Here is a 10,098-nt window from a genome sequence, read left to right as displayed (position 1 = left end):
GACCCACACACCATAGCTGGCTGTAAAGTAAATATTTTCACAAATTCAGACACTGGAGTCTTCTAAAAGTGCAGTTTTCCCAAGTATTAGAATAGAAATTAGTCCTGTGTCGCTCAAACCAGGACAGCTAGAAAGATGACAACAAAACCAAGTCATTAACTTTTACCTTGAGAATTGTTCCTGATTTAATTCTTTATGTCTTGTTAACCAACTGGGCAAAAAGTTTTTACTCCTTAGCTTATTTCTACACATGAAGCTAATCATGAAAAATTTCATGAATAAACACAGCTTAACAAAGTCTTTATAAACACTACAGTACTGTGGATAAGCAAGGAAGTTTATTTCCTAATTCCTCTCCCTGCCCACATTTAGGAGCTTCCTGACCTTGGTTCTGGTTGAACTAAGAAGTGTATTTTCCCTGGTAAGCTTGATCCAGATTCACTCAAGTCATCTTTTTCCATCAACTTCAACAAGCTTTTGATTAGCCTGTAGAATATATGCACATTTAACCTCTTCTCCTCCCCTTGCCGCTTTCAGCAGCTATATTATAATACACACCACTTTGGTTTTCCACAAATCCCACCTTTCAAACATACAGCAAACTATATTCCTGCACGGCAAAAAGACAAGGAAACAAACAAAATGAATGTATGAAAAATCATATTTCTATATCCTAATTGCAGGATAATACCATCATTAAAAAAAATAAATAAATGTACTCAACTGAGGAATTTTCAAGAAAGAAAACAGTTTTGTCTCTGATAACTGGAATATGAGAAGATACCAAATTCAGAAAAGTATCCCAGAGCAAAAAGAAAAAAGACCAGAAGGCAAGAATCACCACCCTGCTCCCCAAACTGCAGAAAACATGCCGTGGACTGAAGTCGTAAGTGCAGACATGCAAAATACCACACTGCAGTGGACCTCCCTGGGTCATCACCAAAGCCAATCCCCTAACACAGCTGGAACTAAACAATTCTGCATCAGTAAAGTTCTCTTTATGCACCCTTACAGTAAATGGGAGACTAAGAAAGGCAAAGAAAAGATGTTTCTCCATTACAACGCAGTGATTTGGAGGGAAGTGGGGATAAGGATGGCACAGTTCATTTTTTTTCGTGCAAAATAAATAGCATCACTTTGGAGCAACTCCCAATCATGCCCCTGCTACTTCTGCTCTCGAGCAGTACAGAAGAGAATCTGCCACTCACTCAGCGATGCCCTCTGATACAAAGACAATCTGCTACCACCTTCTGTAACAATTTTGCCCAACTCATTTAATTCACTGCTAAGTGTCTATCATATTTTTCATGACCTATCTAAAAGACCATTTTTATGTAGCAATATGCACAAGGTATGGTCAGGATCAAGAACATCAGAAAACCCGATGAGCACAACATTTCATGCAAATATGTTGGAGAAGGGAAACCTCCCCACTTCCACATGCATGGAGACAGGGAAAACGTACAGTGGCAAACCAAAATGTACACGATATGACAGAACACTTGACTTCATTCTTTTTTTCCCTTGAAGGCAAGATGAGAAAGAAAAGGAAAAGATGTGATAATATAGAATCATTTAAGTTGGAAAAGACCTTTAAGATAGAGTCCAACCTAATACTGCCAAGTCCACCACTAAACTATGTCCCTAAGTGCCACAACTACATATCTGCTACACACCTCCAGGGATGGAGACTTGACCACTTCCCTGGGCAGCCTGTTCCAATGCTTGATAATCCTTTCAGTGAAGAAATTTTTCGTAGTATCTAATCTAAACCTCCCCTAACACAACTTGAGGCCGTTTCTTCTTGTCTTATCACTTACTACTTGGGAAAAGAGACCCACACCCACCTCACTACAACCTCCTTTCAGGTAGTTGTACAGAGCAATAAGGTCTCCCCTCAGCCTCCTTTTCTACAGACTAAACAACCCCAGTTCCCTCAGCCGCTCCTCACAGACCCTTCACCAGCTTTGTTGCTCTTCAGATGCGTTCCAGCACCTCAATGTCTTTCTTGTAGTGAGTGGCCCAAAAATGAACAAAGTATCTGAGATGCAGCCTCACCAGTACTGACTACTCAGAGAAGGCTGTGGGGAGACCTTATTATTACTTACAAATATCTAAAGGGTGGGTTGAAGGAGGATGGAGCCAGGCTCTTTTCAGTGGTTCCCAGTGACAGGACGAGGGGCAATGGGCACAAGTTGGAACACAGGAAGTTCCGTTCCAACACACAGAAAAACTTCTTTACGGTTAGGGTGACAGAGCAGTGGCACAGGCTGCCCAGGGAGGGTGAGTCCCCTCCGCTGGAGATTTTCAAAACCCGCCTGGATGCAGTCCTGAGTAATGTGCTCTGGGCAATCCTGCTTTAGCAGGGGAGTTGGACTAGATGATCTCTAGAGGTCCCTTCCAACTCTGAAAATTCTGTGATACTGTGATTCTGTGACTATAGAGGAATGATCACTTCCTTAGTCCTGCTGGACACACTATTCCTAATACAGGCCAGGATGCCATTGGCCTTCTTGGCCACCTGGGAACGCTGCTGGCTCGTAATCAGCCGGCTGCCTACCAACACCCTTAGGTCCTTTTCTGCCGGGCAGCTTTCCAGCCACTCTTCCCCAAGCCTGTAGCACTGCATGGGGTTGTTGTGACCCAAGAGCAGGACCCAGCACTCGGCGTTGCTGAACTTCATACCATTGGCTTCAGTCCATCAATCCAGCCTGTCTAGATCCCCCTGTAGGGCCTTCCTACCCTCAAGCAGATCGACACTCCTGCCCAATTTGGTGTCATCTGCGAACTTACCGAGGGTGCACTCAATCCCCTCATCCAGATCATTGATAAAGATATTAAAACAGAACTGGCCCCAATATTAAACCCTGAGGAACACCACTTGTGACTGGCCACCAACTGGATTTAACTCCATTCACCAAAACTCTTTGGACTCAGCCATCCAGTTTTTTACCCACTGAAGAGTATGCCCGTCCAAGCCACGAGCAGCTAGTTTCTCCAGGAGATTGCTGTGGGAAATGGTGTCAAAGGCATTACTAAAGTCTAGGTAGGCAACATCCACAGCCTTTCCCTCACCCTTAAAGCAGGTCACCTTGTCATAGGACGAGATCAAGTTAGTCAAGCAGGACCTGCCTTTCATAAACCCGTGCTGACTGGGCCTCATCACCTGGTTGTCCTGTACATCATGAATGCCATCACGCGGCATGATCTGCTTCATAACCTTCCCTGGTCCTGAGGTAAGATGACAGGCCTGTAGTTACCTGGATCCTCCTTCCCACCCTTCTTGTGGGTGGCACACATTTGGTAACCTCCAGTCAACTGGGACCTCCCCAGTTAGCCGCGACTGCTGCTAAATGATGGAAGGTGGCTTGGTGAGCACTTCCACCAGCCCCCCCAGTACGCTTAGGTGGATTCCATCCCGTCCCATAGACTTGTGTGTGTCTAAGTGGTCTAGCAGCTCACTAACCATTTCCCCTTGGATTATGGGGGGGTTCGTTCTGCTCCGCATCCCTGCCTTCCAACTCAGTAGGCAGCATACCCTGAGAACAACTGGTCTTACTCTTCAAGACTGAGGCAAAGGTGGCATTAAGTACCTCAGCCTTTTTCTCATCCCTTGTCACTATTTTCCCCCTGCACGCAATCAAGGGTGGAGATTCTCCTTAGCCCTCCTTTTGTTGCTAATGTATTTATAGAAACATTTTTATTGTATTTCATGGCAGTAGCCAGATTAAGTTCTAGTTGTTTTACTTAAGTTCTAATTTTCTCCCTGCATAACCTCACAATATCCTTGTACTTGTAGTCCTCCCAAGTTGCCTGCCCCTTCTTCCAAAGGTCATAAACTCGCCTTTCTTTCCTTTTTTTTTTTTTCTTCAAATTTCCAATTTCAATTTCCAAAGGTCTCTGTTCAGCCAGGCTGGTCTTCTTCCCTGCTGGCTTGTCTTTCAGCACATGGGGATGGCCTGCTCCTGCACCTTTAAGATTTCCTTCTTGAAGAATGTCCAGCCTTCCTGGATTCCTTTGCCCTTTAGGACTGCCTCCCAAGGAACTCTGTCAACCAGTCTCCTAAACAGGCCAAAGTCTGTCCTCCAGAAGTCCAAGGTAGGACTTCTACTGACACCCCAGCCCCCCCACACTTACTTCTCCAAGAATCAAAAACTCTATCATTTCATGATTGCTATGCCCAAGTCAGCCTCCAAACATCACATCAACCACAAGTCCTTCTCTGCAAACCAAACCTCCTGCACTGTTTCCTCTCTGCTGTATTGTATTTCCAGCAGATAATATAATGCTGATCACACAGCATTCACTACATTAATCAGATAACCATTTATGTTAATAAAAAAAAATTATATGTATTACATACAGTGTTCTCACTATTCCAGAACTTCTACTCATAGGAAACACTGTTGGACAAACCAAATCTCACGGAAATTCAAGTGTATCCAGGCATTGGACCAAAGGTAACAGCAAAATGCAGATCACAGAATTTTCAGAGTTGGAAGGGACCTCTAGAGATCATCTAGTCCAACTCCCCTGCTAAAGCAGGATTGCCCAGAGCACATTACTCAGGACTGCATCCAGGCGGGGTTTTAAAATCTCCAGCAAAGGGGACTCCACAACCTCCCTGGGCAGCCTGTGCCACTGCTCTGTCACCCTAACCGTAAAGAAGTTTTTCTGTGTGTTGGAACGGAACTTCCTGTGTTCCAACTTGTGCCCATTGCCCCTCGTCCTGTCACTGGGAACCACTGAAAAGAGTCTGGCTCCATCCTCCTTCAACCCACCCTTTAGATATTTGTAAGTAATAATAAGGTCCCCCCGCAGCCTTCTCTTCCCCAGGCTAAAGAGTCCCAGCTCTCTCAGCCTTTCCTCAGAAGGGCGATGCTCCAACCCCTCAATCATATGAGTTGCCCTTCGCTGGACTCGCTCCAGCAGTTCCCTGTCCCTCTCGAACTGGGGAGCCCAAAACTGGACGCAGTATTCCAGTTGTGGCCTCACCAGTGCCGAGTAGAGGGGGAGAATGACCTCCCTTGACCTACTGGTCACACTCTTCCCCATGCAGCCCAGGATTCCATTGGCCTTTTTGGCGACAAGGGCACATTGCTGGCTCATGGATAATTTACTATCTTCCAGGACCCCCAAATCCTTCTCCAGATATTGAACTGGAAGCTGATTAACAACATTCCATTATGGTGTACAATGGTTTATTCCTTTAAGTTCTGGCAGGTGTGACAGCATATATTTTTCTTTCAGTTAATAAGTTTTAGGTATGTTTTTCATAGTCATTAGCAATGTTGTACATGGACACAAGCCATCTATAGTCAGCTCTGCTAATACCAAGTCTCTAGTTCAGTTAAAAGCTACTACCAAGACACAGGTTGCAGCACTTTTTATTTTTTTACAGTAGAAGTGATACGAACAATACTTCCAATAAATTGTGTTAAAGCTTCTAGCATAGAATTTCTAGCTAAGTACTGAGCTCTTATCAGAACTCAATGAAGGGCTGTTTATGACTTGCAATTTACTAGCAATTAGATGACTGAGTTCATACTAGTAAAATACTCCAAAATAAATCATCATATTCCAGCACAGAATACACAATGATTCCATATGCAGTTATTGGTATGAACATAGACATGCTGCGTGCCTACAAAGAAGGGGGGGGGAGGGGGGGGCGGCGCGGGGAAAAGTCATATTCCTAGCTTTTTTTGTATTTGTTGTATCACAACACAGGCAAGAAATAACAGGCTTCTCGAATGGAGAACAGATCACAACTCAAAAGGCCTCAAGCCGAGGCTTTCAGACAAAGAACCTGGTAACACTTTTTCCACTCTTCCAGTATTACCAGTGGTTATAAAAATTGTGGTAAAAAGAAGAAACACAAAGAGCACTGGCAAAAGCACATGCATATTCACTGTCACCAGGTCGAGTCGACAAGAGGATGCCTGTGCTTTCTTCTGCTACTTCTTAACTCTCTTCTTGAGGAATCATTAGACAAGAAGCAGGAAAAAAAAAACCAACCAGGAGTCTTACTGCAATATGAATGCTTTGTTGTATCCAAGTCGAAACTGGATGTTTGACTGCTTGTGCTGTTGTTCACAAATGCAGCACAAACAAGTTCAAGAATTGGTAAAATGTAATTTTCACATTTTTTTTGTCTTCAAAGGCAAGTAGGCAGCATATCACAGACCCTAGAACATCCTGAACTGATTTTACCCTCCAACAGGGCTAAACAGAATCCACTTTTGATTACATGTCAACCTCAACTTTTTTGAGTCTTTGGGGTTCTCCCCCCTCCTTTTTTAAAATGACAGGAAACCCATGTACATGTACAGTGAATAAAATCATATGCTATTCCAAGTGTCCCAAAACAAACCAATACATAACTTAGTGGTATGGCTCAGCTGAAGCGGTGTACCTAGACACTAGTGTGACACAGATGCACCAGCAGTGCTGTACATGGCTGCAAGACAGAATCTTCCATTTTTCCGGTCAGTCAAGACTGAAGTCTAGTCAAGAACTGTAAGCAAGGGGACCTAGGTCAGGAAAATAAACAGTACCAACCTTTTTTTTTTTTTTAATATAAAAGTTTGATAGAAAAAGAATAGCACATTAGGGTCCCATTACCAGAATACAATAGCCTCTCCTGTATGATTTCAGAGAAGTACAGACGTCTGCTCACATGGCGTTTGTGTCCTCTATCAGTAGTACTAAACCGTTTTCTACAAAAAAATAAAATCTACATAGCATATCACCACTATTAGAAGTGGTTAAAAATACTTAAGACTACCTTTATTTTTTATTTTAGAAGTCCAAAACCTAAAGGAGAAATTAGTAATTTTTTTGACGGAGATCTCACCAAAAACAGTGAAGAAAAAAAACCTTTTGCCAGCCAACTGCAGATTAATCACTTGAATGGGAAGAGTTGGTAGGTCTCAGTCCAGTCTCTACCAACAAATCAGCACATTAGTTGGCTCTTCAGAAACTGCTGTACATAATCTTTCCTCTCTCAGAGGCCAATTGCAGGATTAAGTAACACAAATTCTCACACAGCTAGTTAAGGTACACACTGAAGCCTGAGAAGCTAGCACTGCCAAAAATGTTTCTGAATTTGAAAGTTATAAGAACTCAGGTTACAAAAACATTAGTCTAAAACCCTTCATAAGTATAATTGAACAGGGTATGAAAAAATAAATATATGTTTTAATTAAAAAGCTACCCCACCCAAACAGAGATCTGGCATACCCTGTGTCAAAAGGCAAGATATGCATAACCCACCTATAAACTCTTAAATATACCCCTATCTCAAATTAAGGGAAGCCAAGCAAGCAGCATGAAATTATTCAAGTTTATTACCTATTATGCCCTCATTCCAGATAGCAACCTGCCAAGCTGGTAGAATAGCAACAGGGATTGTGCAGTACAATTCCTATGAAGCGACCCTTCTAAGAGCAGCATTATTTGCCATTTTGCTGTACTTCATGGGTGGTTTAGTTAAACATGACCTAAAAAGGAAGGGAGAAAGTGGGTATGCAATGATTTTCTTTTTATCATTGTACCAACAGCCCAAAAGGACTTCTTTGCACACACTTCCACAATAGGAAGGGGGGGAACCCCAAACCCTATACATTTCACTTTTTCCTACAGACTTTATACACGCATCAATTATAGACAGAACCGTATTAAGAACATTTTTACTTATATTGCTTTAAACCTTTAAATTTAATCTGAGTATGCTTTAAAGTGTAGTAAAAATGAGGTTAGTATCTGCCCACTTCTTCAGTCAAAGGTTAATGAAACTTCTTCTGACAATAAAAAGAGGTCTCCTTTGCAACTAACACACAAACAAGTTTTCTGTTTCATTTGAATAACCTTCAGATCTTACTTATGCATTACAGAAGCAGATTTACTCCTTTAATAAAAATTCACCTCAAGCCTTCTTTATGAAGCATTAGTAACTAAGAAAAGGACCAAAAAACCCCATAATCCCTGACCTCCTGTTAAAGACACTCCAGCCAAGCTGCTCCTAGTGCTTTCATACAGGGAACCATGCTTAACCTGTCCCAGGCTGCAAAAGCATATTAAAGAACACATTTCAGCAAAAATGTAGGTTTCATCAATCCCAAAGCCTCTGAAATCTGATTTAGAGATCAAAGCCCAAATTGTGTCAAAACACATACTGTTCTACTAGAAAGAATGCTAACAGATTTAGAGCTAAGGAGTCTGAAGAATACCAAACTTGCAAGAAGGTCCAAAATCTTTCCCTTTTTTTTTCCCTAGTCATTTAAGTCTATTAATATAAAACCCAAAAGCTATCAAGGTGTCTGAGGTCATTCCCAAAACTATAAGCAATGAAAAATGTACAGTAGCAAGCCATATTTTTTATATAAAAGGTGTTGTCATGTTCCCACTCAGAAGACATAGTAGTTTGGCTTGCTAATTTAACCAGAAAACACAAAAATATCTATTTCATGTACCAGCAATTTACAGAAACGAGGAAACACTATTCTCCTCTCCTTATAAAATTAACAAAGTTAAGACATAGATAACTAATAAATGTATCTTTCCTTTTTTTATCGTAATTCTGCAGTACACTAGTGCAGCTGTTTTTTATATGCCAACTGAACCTAATGCAGAGACAACAGATGAAAAAAACACAGCTTCAAACAACTCAAGTTAAAATGAACTAATACAGAACCCCATTTAGAGATGTAGATTTAAGAAAAAAAAAAAAAAGACCAAAACATTTCAGCCAAATAAAAATACTAAGTAAGAAGTATTTACCACATACACTTAACTAAATTGACTTAATTATGGTATGCAATACCCATCTATAAACCTCAGAAAACAAAGTTACCTAACAAAAAAGCAGTCTAGAAAGTAGGTGGGAAAAACCCAGCTCTTCCTGAATTGAATTTTGCCAATATGCTACGAACCTAGCCCAGAGGTTGCTGCATCTTCATCACCCAGGCACTTCACTGCTCTACAAAGACTAGGTAAAGGTGAGCCAACTGCCTACACGGACACCTATTGATCAGGAAGGATGCTAAAAATCAAACACTCTGAAGAATTACCCATGGATGAATCAACAGATGGCAACAAGTGACACAGACACAAATAGCTTTCAAAATGCTAACCAAAACTGATCCGAAATTGATCCTCAATCCCCTCACAGGTATCTCTCATGTTTTTTCTTTTGTTTTCAAAGGAGCGTTAAAAAAAGCCCCAACTGAGTGGTACAGGAAGCACTGCTGCAATTTAATCAAACTGCCTGCCCTTTTAATGAAAGGGGGAATGTTATGGATAAGACAGTATACACCAGAAATAAAGGATTCTGATGGTGCCAAATCTACCCGCAGAGACAATCACTTGTTGATTCACATACAAATGAGCTCCTATTTTTAACTTAATAACACAGTCCCAGTATCATTAGACAGCTCTGATACATAGCTTAAAACACTTAGGTTACATAATTTTCTCTTATTCCTTCCTTGAAGGTAAGGAAAAATAACTCCCAACTGCAGCCCTAAACACAACTTCCAGCAAAGTAAGCATCATTAACAAAAGACAACCTGATCCTCACAGTAGCCCAAACACACTATATTGTGATTATCTCTGCGAATGAACCACGCTAGGTTAACCCTCCAGAAAAAAAAAAAGCACTACGAACCTTGAGTGTTCACAACACAGCTTGCCCATCTACAGCAATTTGTGCACGGGGTGCACCCATCTTCTCCGACATTTTTAATCATTTATCCCCTCGATGAAAGCACCAATCCCCACAAAAACTTCACGATTCTTGCAAACGACCATTCTTTTGGGACAGGAAAACAGGTGAGCACCTCACCACGGAGCACAAGGGCCTCTTTCAACACAAATAAACACAATATTTTTTTTCTCTTTAAAAAAAGATGGGGGGGATGGGGTGGTAAACGTGCTAAGAAGAGAACTTCCCAAGAGCCCTTTCACTCGCCCTCCAACTCACGGATGAGACCCCCCTCCCACACAACCTCCCACAGTACCGAGGGGGCCTCGGCCTCCCCAGCCCGAAGCGGGGAGGGGGGCTGGCAGGCCCCACTGGGAGACACCCACACACACCCC

The sequence above is a fragment of the Charadrius vociferus genome, unplaced genomic scaffold (assembly GCF_000708025.1).
Source record: "Charadrius vociferus isolate BGI_N301 unplaced genomic scaffold, ASM70802v2 scaffold251, whole genome shotgun sequence".
Taxonomy (NCBI): Eukaryota; Metazoa; Chordata; class Aves; order Charadriiformes; family Charadriidae; genus Charadrius; species Charadrius vociferus.
This window is presented reverse-complemented; position numbering follows the sequence as displayed.